We start from the raw sequence: 8,333 nt of genomic DNA, 5'->3' as shown, positions 1-8,333 counted from the left end.
GAGAAGAAAGAGAGAGAGAGAAAGAAGAGAAGGTGAGAAAGAGAGAGAAAGAGAGAGAGAGAAAGGAGAGAGAGAGAGAAGAGAGAGAGAGAAAGAGAAGAGAGAGAGAGAGAGAGAGAGAGAAAGAGAGAGAAGAGAAAGAGAGAGAGAGAAAGAGAGAGAGAGAGAGAGAGAGAAGAAAGAGAGAGACGAGAGAGAGAGAGAGAGAGAGAGAGAGAGAGAGAGAGAGAGAAAGAGAGAGAGAGAGAGAGAGATATCTACAACAGCTCAACAAGTTCAAGACTACAAACACCCAGGCCTGCACCTTTAAAAGAGGCTGTCCTCCTGAGAAGATTTCAATTGATTTACTGTAAACCACGAACACCTACCTCACTTTGAACTACATTCTATCCTTTTCTCTCTATCTATCCAGTGTGTGGGTGCGTGCGAGTGTGTGAATGAATGTGTGCATAAGTGAGGTTACAATCATTTCAGGAATTGTGTAAAAATAAAGAGTTTTTTTTAAACCTACAAGAAAACCTATCACTTGGCTGTTTATTTGACCCTAAAAACACTCAGGTGCTAACTTCTTATTTTAAATAAAACCCCAATTGCGGACTGTTGGGAGGGTGAACAGTGGGAACCACCCACACCCCTTACCACCCTAACACTATTTATATGCTATGGAAGACTTTTGAATCCCTTCTATGTTAGTTACCAGTCCTCTCTCGTACTCTCTTTTTGCTTCGGATTTCCTTTTTTACTTCCTCTATGAATTTCCCATTTTCAGCCTGGTTCCCATTTGTATTATCAACCTGACATCTGTCATGTACCCCCCTTTTTCTGCTTCATCTTACTTTCTACCTGTCTTGTCATTCAGGGATGCTCTTGTTCATTGGGCTGGATACTGATCAAGAAAATTCTCCTGAACAAACTTCAGTAACTCTTCCGGGCTCTGACCTTTACATTATTACTACCCCAGTCTATCTTAGGATAATTAAAGTCCCCCATTATCACTACTCTATAGGTTTTACACCTCTCCGTAATTTCCCATTACGGAGACTTGGATATCACAGGGGCAGGAATGGATGTTGGATGTTCCGGGGTTTAGATGTTTCAAAAGGAATAGGGGAGGGAGGTAAAAGAGGTGGGGGAGTGGCATTGCTAATCAGGGATAGTATCACAGCTGCAGAAAGGGAGGTCGTCGAGGAGGGTTTGTCTACTGAGTCAGTATGGGTGGAAGTCAGAAGCAGGAAAGGAGTTTTACTGGGAGTTTTCTATAGACCCCCCAATAGCAACAGAGACACGGAGAAACAGATTGGGAGGCAGATTTTGGAAAGATGCAGAAGTTACAGGGTTGTTGTCATGGGTGACTTCAACTTCCCTAATATTGATTGGAACCTCCTTAGTGCAAATAGTTTGGATGGAGCAGATTTTGTCAGGTGTGTCCAGGAAGGTTTCCTGACTCAATACGTAGATAAGCCGACTAGAGGGGAGGCTATGTTGTATTTGGTGCTTGGCAACGAACCAGGCCAGGTGGCAGATCTCTCCGTGGGAGAGCATTTCGGTGATAGTGATCACAACTCCCTGACCTTTACTATAGTCATGGAGAGGGATAGGAGCAGACGGGATGGGAAAATATTTAATTGGGGAGGGGAATTACAATGCTATTAGGCAGGAACTGGGGAGCTTAAATTGGAACAGATGTTCTCAGGGAAATGCACGACAGCAATGTGGAGGTTGTTTAGGGAGCACTTGCTGCGACTGCTGGATAAGTTTGTCCGATAAGGCAAGGAAGGGATGGTAGGGTGAAGGAACCTTGGATGACAAGAGATGTGGAACAGCTAGTCAAGAGGAAGAAGGAAGCTACTTAAGGTTGAGGAAGCAAGGATCAGACAGGGCTCTAGCGGGTTACAAGGTAGCCAGGAAGGAACTGAAGAATGGACTTAGGAGAGCTAGAAGGGGACATGAAAAGTCTTGGCGGGTAGGATTAAGGAAAATCCCAAGGCATTGTACACTTATGTGAGGAACAAGAGGATGGCCAGAGTGAGGGTAGGGCCGATCAGGATAGTGGAGGGAACTTGTGCTGGAGGTCCTTAATGAATACTTTGCTTCAGTATTCACTAGTGAGAGGGACCTTGTCGTTTGTGAGGACAGCGGTGAAACAGGGTGATATGCTCGAACAAGTTGATGTTAAGAAGGAGGATGTGCTGGAAATTCTGAAAGACATGAGGATAGATAAGTCCCCGGGGCCAGATGGGATATACCCACGGTTTTAACGGGAAGCGAGGTAAGAGATTGCCGTGCCTTTGGCGATGATCTTTACGATCTCATTGTCCACTGGAGTAGTACCAGATGATTGGAGGGTGGCAAATGTTATTCCCTTGTTCAAGAAGGGAATAGGGATAACCCTGGGAATTACAGACCAGTCAGTCTTACGTCGGTGGTGGGCAAATTATTGGAGAGGATTCTGAGAGACAGGATTTATGATTATTTGGAAAAGCATAGTTTGATTAGAGATAGTCAGCATGGCTTTGTGAGGGGGGCAGGTCATGCCTCACAAGCCATACTGAATTCTTGAGGATGTGACAAAACACATTGATGAAGGAAGAGCAGTGGATGTGGTGTATATGGATTTTAGCAAGGCGTTTGATAAGGTTCCCCATGGTAGGCTCATTCAGAAAGTAAGGAGGCATGGGATACAGGGAATGTTGGCTGTCTGGATACAGAATTGCTGGCCCATAGAAGACAGAGGGTGGTAGTAGATGGAAAGTATTCAGCCTGGAGCTCGGTGACCAGTGGTGTTCCGCAGGGATCTGTTCTGGGATCTCTGCTCTTTGTGATTTTTATTAATGACTTGGATGAGGAAGTGGAAGGCTAGGTTAGTAAGTTTGCCGATGACACAAAGGTTGCTGGAGTTGTGGATAGTGTGGAGGGCTGTTGTAGGTTGCAACGGGACATTGACAGGATGCAGAGCTGGGCTGAGAAGTGGCAGATGGAGTTCAACCTGGAAAAGTGTGAAGTGATTCATTTTGGAAGGTCGAATTTGAATGCAGAATACAGGCTTAAAGACAGGATTCTTGGCAGTGTGGAGGAACAGAGGGATCTTGGGGTCCACGTCCATAGACCCCTCAAAGTTGCCACCCAAGTTGATAGGGTTGTTAAGAAGGCGTATGGTGTGTTGGCTTTCATTAACAGGGGATTGAGTTTAAGAGCCACGAGGTTATGCTGCAGCTCTATAAAGCCTGGTTAGACCACACTTGGAATATTGTGTTCAGTTCTGGTCGCCTCATTATAGGAAGGATGTGGAAGCTTTAGAGAGGGTGCAGAGGGGATTTACCAGGATGCTGCCTGGACTGGAGGACATGTCTTATGAATAAAGGTTGAGGGAGCTAGGGCTTTTCTCATTGGAGCGAAGAAGGATGAGAGGTGACTTGATAGAGGTGTACAAGATGGAGAGGCATAGATAGAGTGGATAGCCGGAGACTTTTTCCCAGGGCGGAAAGGGTTATCACCAGGGGGCATAACTTTAAGGTGACTGCAGGAAGGTTTAGGGGAGATGTCAGAGGTAGGTTCTTTACACAGAGAGTGGTGGGTGCGTGGAATGCACTGCAGCGGCGGTAGTAGAAGCAGATACATTAGGGACATTTAAGTGACTCTTGGATAGGTACATGGATGATAGTAGAATGAAGGGTATGTAGGTAGTTTGATCTTAGAGTAGGTTAAAGGGTCGGCACAACATCGTGGGCCGAAGGGCCTGTACTGTGCTGTACGGTTCTATGTTCCCTACAAATTTGCTCATCTATATCTTTCCCACTAACTTTTAGACTTTTGTGAGGATACACACCCCAATTTATTTTCATCTTATAATGTAACAAAATTCAACATTTTGATGGTTTACTTATTGGAATGTTTCTTGTTGGCCACAATTCAGAATGTTAAAGTTAGGTACTATGAGCTGGCTTTCAAGGCTGCAAAAGGAATTGCACTAGTGTAGTTGACATTCACAATTCAGGATAAGGCAAGCATGCATGGATCGGGGGGACCTTGGTATGTATTGTTTGATTGTGATCACCTGCCTAAAAGAGCATCAGAGTGTTTGGTACCGATTAAGGAGTCATGCCATTCTATTCAATTCAAACATCATGTGAATCTTTGTAAAATTACTGGTTTTATCTGAGATACATGCATCTGAGATGGAGACATCAGTTAGGCCTGAGGGAGAAGCAGGGTCATAATTTTTTAAATAGTGCCTTTTTCTATAGATAGCTTTGTAACCAGGAATTGCCGATTGTGGCTTCTGTTTGGCCAAGTGACTTAGGAATTTGATTAACTGTTTTTCTACTAGCTATTCGTAGTTCAGGTCCATTTTTCTACTTTAGTTTACATTGTCAATTGGATATTTGATGGTAACTTAATAGATAAGCAAATACTTCAGCCAATCACTATTTTATTTACGTACCCAAGTGATGCCTTCGGAATATACATAAAATACTTTCTAGAAGCAAGTATTTTAATTATAGCTGCATAGTTAGAAATCTTGAATAAGGCAAGTATTTTCCGAGCGCAAACCATAACGCTTGATGTCATGATTTTGTGTCACACATTTCAGTCAACATTTACCATTGTAAATTTCTAAGTCACTATTCAAACCGTAGAATCATACACAATGAGGCCATTTGGCCCGCTGTGCCTGTGCCTGCTCTCTAAAAAGAGCTTTCAACCGTCACTGCATACTTGCAGGATTTGACCACTAGGTGACTCTGTGGGGCACATTTCTGAGGTCTTTTCCCAATCCAGTGATCCTCTTGTACATGAAAGAACCTTATATTTCTAATTTACTAGAAGATTTTTAGAACTGTGTATGCAAGTATAATTGAAGAATACTAGAATGCCAGAAAAAACTATGAAAAAAAATAAATACACAAGCTTTCTACATGAAATCAATTAAAAAGTTCACTGCCTCTAAAGCACACAAAAATATTTACAACTCATTATCTGCACCAATCATTCAGAAGTTATTCTAAAACAAAGCATTAAACAAAAAGTTCTAAAAAGTTTCAGTAACTCCAGCAGACTGTTGAAAGTACCATATTTGAATGCTGATCCCTACAGTCTATCTCAATCATTATTTCTACTCAATCACAATGAGTACCTTATTGTGCGTCTGGGTAGCCATCAAGTATGAACATAAAGAAAGACAGAAAATGCTGGAAATACACAGTAGGTTTGATAGCATCTGTGGAGAGAGAAACAAGAGTTAACATTTCAGGTCGATGACCTATCAGAATTAGGAGAAGTTAGAAATTGAACTGGTTTTAAGCAGGTGAAATGGAGGAAGGTGGGAAAAAGAACAAAAGGGAAGGTCTGCGATAGGGTAGAAGATAGGAGAGATTAAATGACAAAAGAGTTAGTCAGGCAGGGCCAAAAGGAGTGGTAATGGGACAAGAAAGAAAATAAAGAAACAAAAAGATGTGCCTAAAGCAGGTGTGAATCGCAGAATGAGGAACAGCTGCTGTCCAAAAGCAAAGAGAAGATAAAAACATGGGAATGTCCGAAACTTGCAAAGAAAAGGAAACAAAATGGAGGCAGAGATTATGGCCTGAAATTGTTGAACTTAATGTTGAGTCCGGAAGACTGTAAAGTGCATAATCGAAAGGCGAGATGCTGTTCCCGGAGCTTACTTTGAGCTTCACTGGAACACTGCAGTAGGCCGAGGACAGAGAGATCAACGTGAGAGCAAGGTGGAGAATTAAAATGACAGATGACCCATAGCTCAGGGTCATGCATTCAGACTGAACAGGTCTTCCACAAAGTGGTCACCCAATCTGCATTTGGTCTCCCTAATGTACAACAGACCCCATTGTAAACAGTGAATACAGTATACTAAATGGAAAGAAGTATACATAAATCACTGTTTCACCTGGAAGGCGTGCTTGGGGCCTTGGACGGTGAGAAGGGAGGAGGTAAAAGGGGAGGTGTTGTATCTCCTGTGCCTGCATGAAAAAGTGCCATGGGAAGGGGAGGGGTAACTGAGGAATGGACTAAGGTGCTGAACAGGGAACAATCCCTTCGGAATGCTGAAGGGGGGGGAGAAGATGTGTTTGGTGGTGGCAACATGCTGGAGGAGATGGAAATGGCAGAGAATGATCCATTGAATATGGAGGCTGGGGGTATAGAGACTGCTGGAGTGGAAGGCGAGGACAAAGGGAACCCTATCATGGTTCTGTGAGGGAGGGGGAAGGGGTGACAGCAGAAGTGCTGGAAATGGAATGGACACAGTCGAGGACTGCATCAACCATGGTGCGGGGGGGAATCCACTGTTGAGGATAAAGGAATACATAACAAAGACTCACCAGTCGGATCCCTGGGATGGTGGGACTGTCTATGAGAAGAGATTAAGGATACTGGGCCCGTACTTTCTAGAGTTTAGAAGAATGAGAGGTGATCTCACTGAAGCATATAAAATTCTTAGAGTGCTCAACAGGGTTGATGCAGGAAGAATGTTTCCCCTGTCTGGGGTGGGGTTTCGAACCAGGGGACACATCCTATTTTCCTATGTTCCTATATCAGAAGCGTTGATCAGAAGTATGAACACGTGCTGTTCACCGGTTTACTCAACAGCTTTTGTGACAGATGGGCAATGTAAAGGATGCACAATATTATTGATCATTCCTGTAAAATATAGGTATATACATCTTAAAAAGATTTAACTTTAGGTGGTCAATTAAAACTTAATAGTGGCATCTTCCCAAGAGGAGAGTGTTGAGGTAATGGTCAGGGTATTTATGTACTATTCACATAGAATCGAGAGCGCAGAAACAGGTCACTCAGCTTAATGGGGATACACCAGTACTTACACTCCAATACTAGTCTCCTCTCAATCGAATTACCTTTATTCATCCTACCTAGGTATCCCTTTATTCTCTTCTCCCCCAGATATGCAAACCAGAGGCACATTAATACACATGCATTGAGGCCTATGCCTTGAGGTCCTAGTCAATTCTGGGGCCCTTCAATTTTAAACAGTACCGCTTGTCAGTTTTATAGTTCTGAGTGGATTCCCATAGTTTTGTACTAAGGAGACTCATCTTCCCTGTACCTTGCAGCCAGCATATGCTCTTAGCACCATGAAGACAAGGTTGGAGGCTCTGGGCAGGACAGTGACCCTGGTGCCTTCTTGACAATTCTCAATTTATGCTTCACCTGTGAAAATGACAGCAATGAAGACAACATTGGGGTGAGCGTGGCAACAAATTATGGACCAGAAATTAGAATTAGATGGGAGTTGCAAAAGAACTTACATTTATCTAGTATCTTCCACGTCCTTAAGGACGTCCCAAAGCATTTTACAACTAATGAAGTACTTTTGAAATGTTGTGATGTTGGTTGAAGGATATAGGTTGGCCAGGAAAACTGCCTACAAACCCCAAGAATGTTTAATGTGACTGATGTAAACCAAGGCCACCACACTCACTCAATTGTGCACCTTCACGTTTGCATCAATGCAGTGTCCCATAAGTGCAGTCATTTGTCTTGCGAGCCTGTACGTTGACCAAAAGGCTTTCCCCAAATCTATTCTGCGACACAAGTGTAATCCCTTCTCCAGGTACCAGGCTGCATGGGTGCGAGTCGCTTTTCTGGACCTCAATAGTAAGGCACCAGTAGAGTCGCGACCTCCCTGTCGGCCACAGCCGCATAACGCTGAGACTGAGTTCACACGATCTTTCATTCTTTTCGCCCCGAGCGAAAACATCACAGAAAGACCCTCAGCCTGGGATAGTTGGACCGGACTTGCCTCGGCACAGTGAGAGGTCCAAGTACCTCGGCGTGTGTCAGTCACAATTCTCCCAGCGCAGCTGCCGCGGGGGTGGGGGGGGTGCATTTGTTCATATAAAATTAGGAACGGAAACGGATGGTGCTCACTCACTAAACTATCATTTTTCTTTTGGTCTATGAACTTTTCCACAAAAAAACAGCCCGACTTTACCTCATGAATTGACGAAAGCGGCCTGATCGCCGTTGCTGCTGTTAGTGGCGGCACCGCTATCCAGCCATCGCGCACTGGTTCCGCTCAGCGGCCAGTTCTTTTAAAAACTCATTTGAATAAAACGATTACGTGATTGCGTCACGTAGCGCACGTCTGTACTCCCCGCCCCCACGCTTTGGACTCGGCTTTATGGCGCATGCGTCACTCTCTGGGTCCGTTCGGCGTCTTCGCCATTTCGTTGTGCGCCTTGCAGTAGGTAACTGGACAGGGACTATCAACATTCCCAACAGTGTGTATTTATATAGCGCCTTTAACACAGTGGAATATCCCAAGGTGCTTCATAGCAGTGTTATCAAACAAACTT

General features: G+C 44.0%; 1 protein-coding gene across 11 annotated transcripts in view; it reads right to left on the bottom strand.

Moving 5' to 3' along the window:
- The window catches only part of LOC137382645 (protein-tyrosine sulfotransferase 2-like), a 179,746-nt gene extending 171,680 nt beyond the window's left edge, over window positions 1-8,066 (bottom strand). For 7 of the 11 annotated variants that reach the window (XM_068054853.1, XM_068054855.1, XM_068054857.1 and 4 more), the window contains exons 1-2: window positions 7,970-8,066; window positions 5,135-5,218 (exon numbers count right to left, since the gene is read on the bottom strand). The gene's annotated coding sequence lies outside the window, so the exon portion shown is untranslated. Of the gene's footprint in view, window positions 1-5,134; window positions 5,219-7,081; window positions 7,186-7,969 lie in introns of all 11 variants that reach the window. The other 4 variants (XM_068054862.1, XM_068054860.1, XM_068054856.1 and 1 more) reach the window with 2 other exon arrangements.
- Between the last annotated feature and the right edge of the window lie 267 nt (window positions 8,067-8,333).

Source organism: Heterodontus francisci, chromosome 23 (genome assembly GCF_036365525.1).
Source record: "Heterodontus francisci isolate sHetFra1 chromosome 23, sHetFra1.hap1, whole genome shotgun sequence".
In the NCBI taxonomy this organism is placed as follows: domain Eukaryota; kingdom Metazoa; phylum Chordata; class Chondrichthyes; order Heterodontiformes; family Heterodontidae; genus Heterodontus; species Heterodontus francisci.
This window is presented reverse-complemented; position numbering and strand designations above follow the sequence as displayed.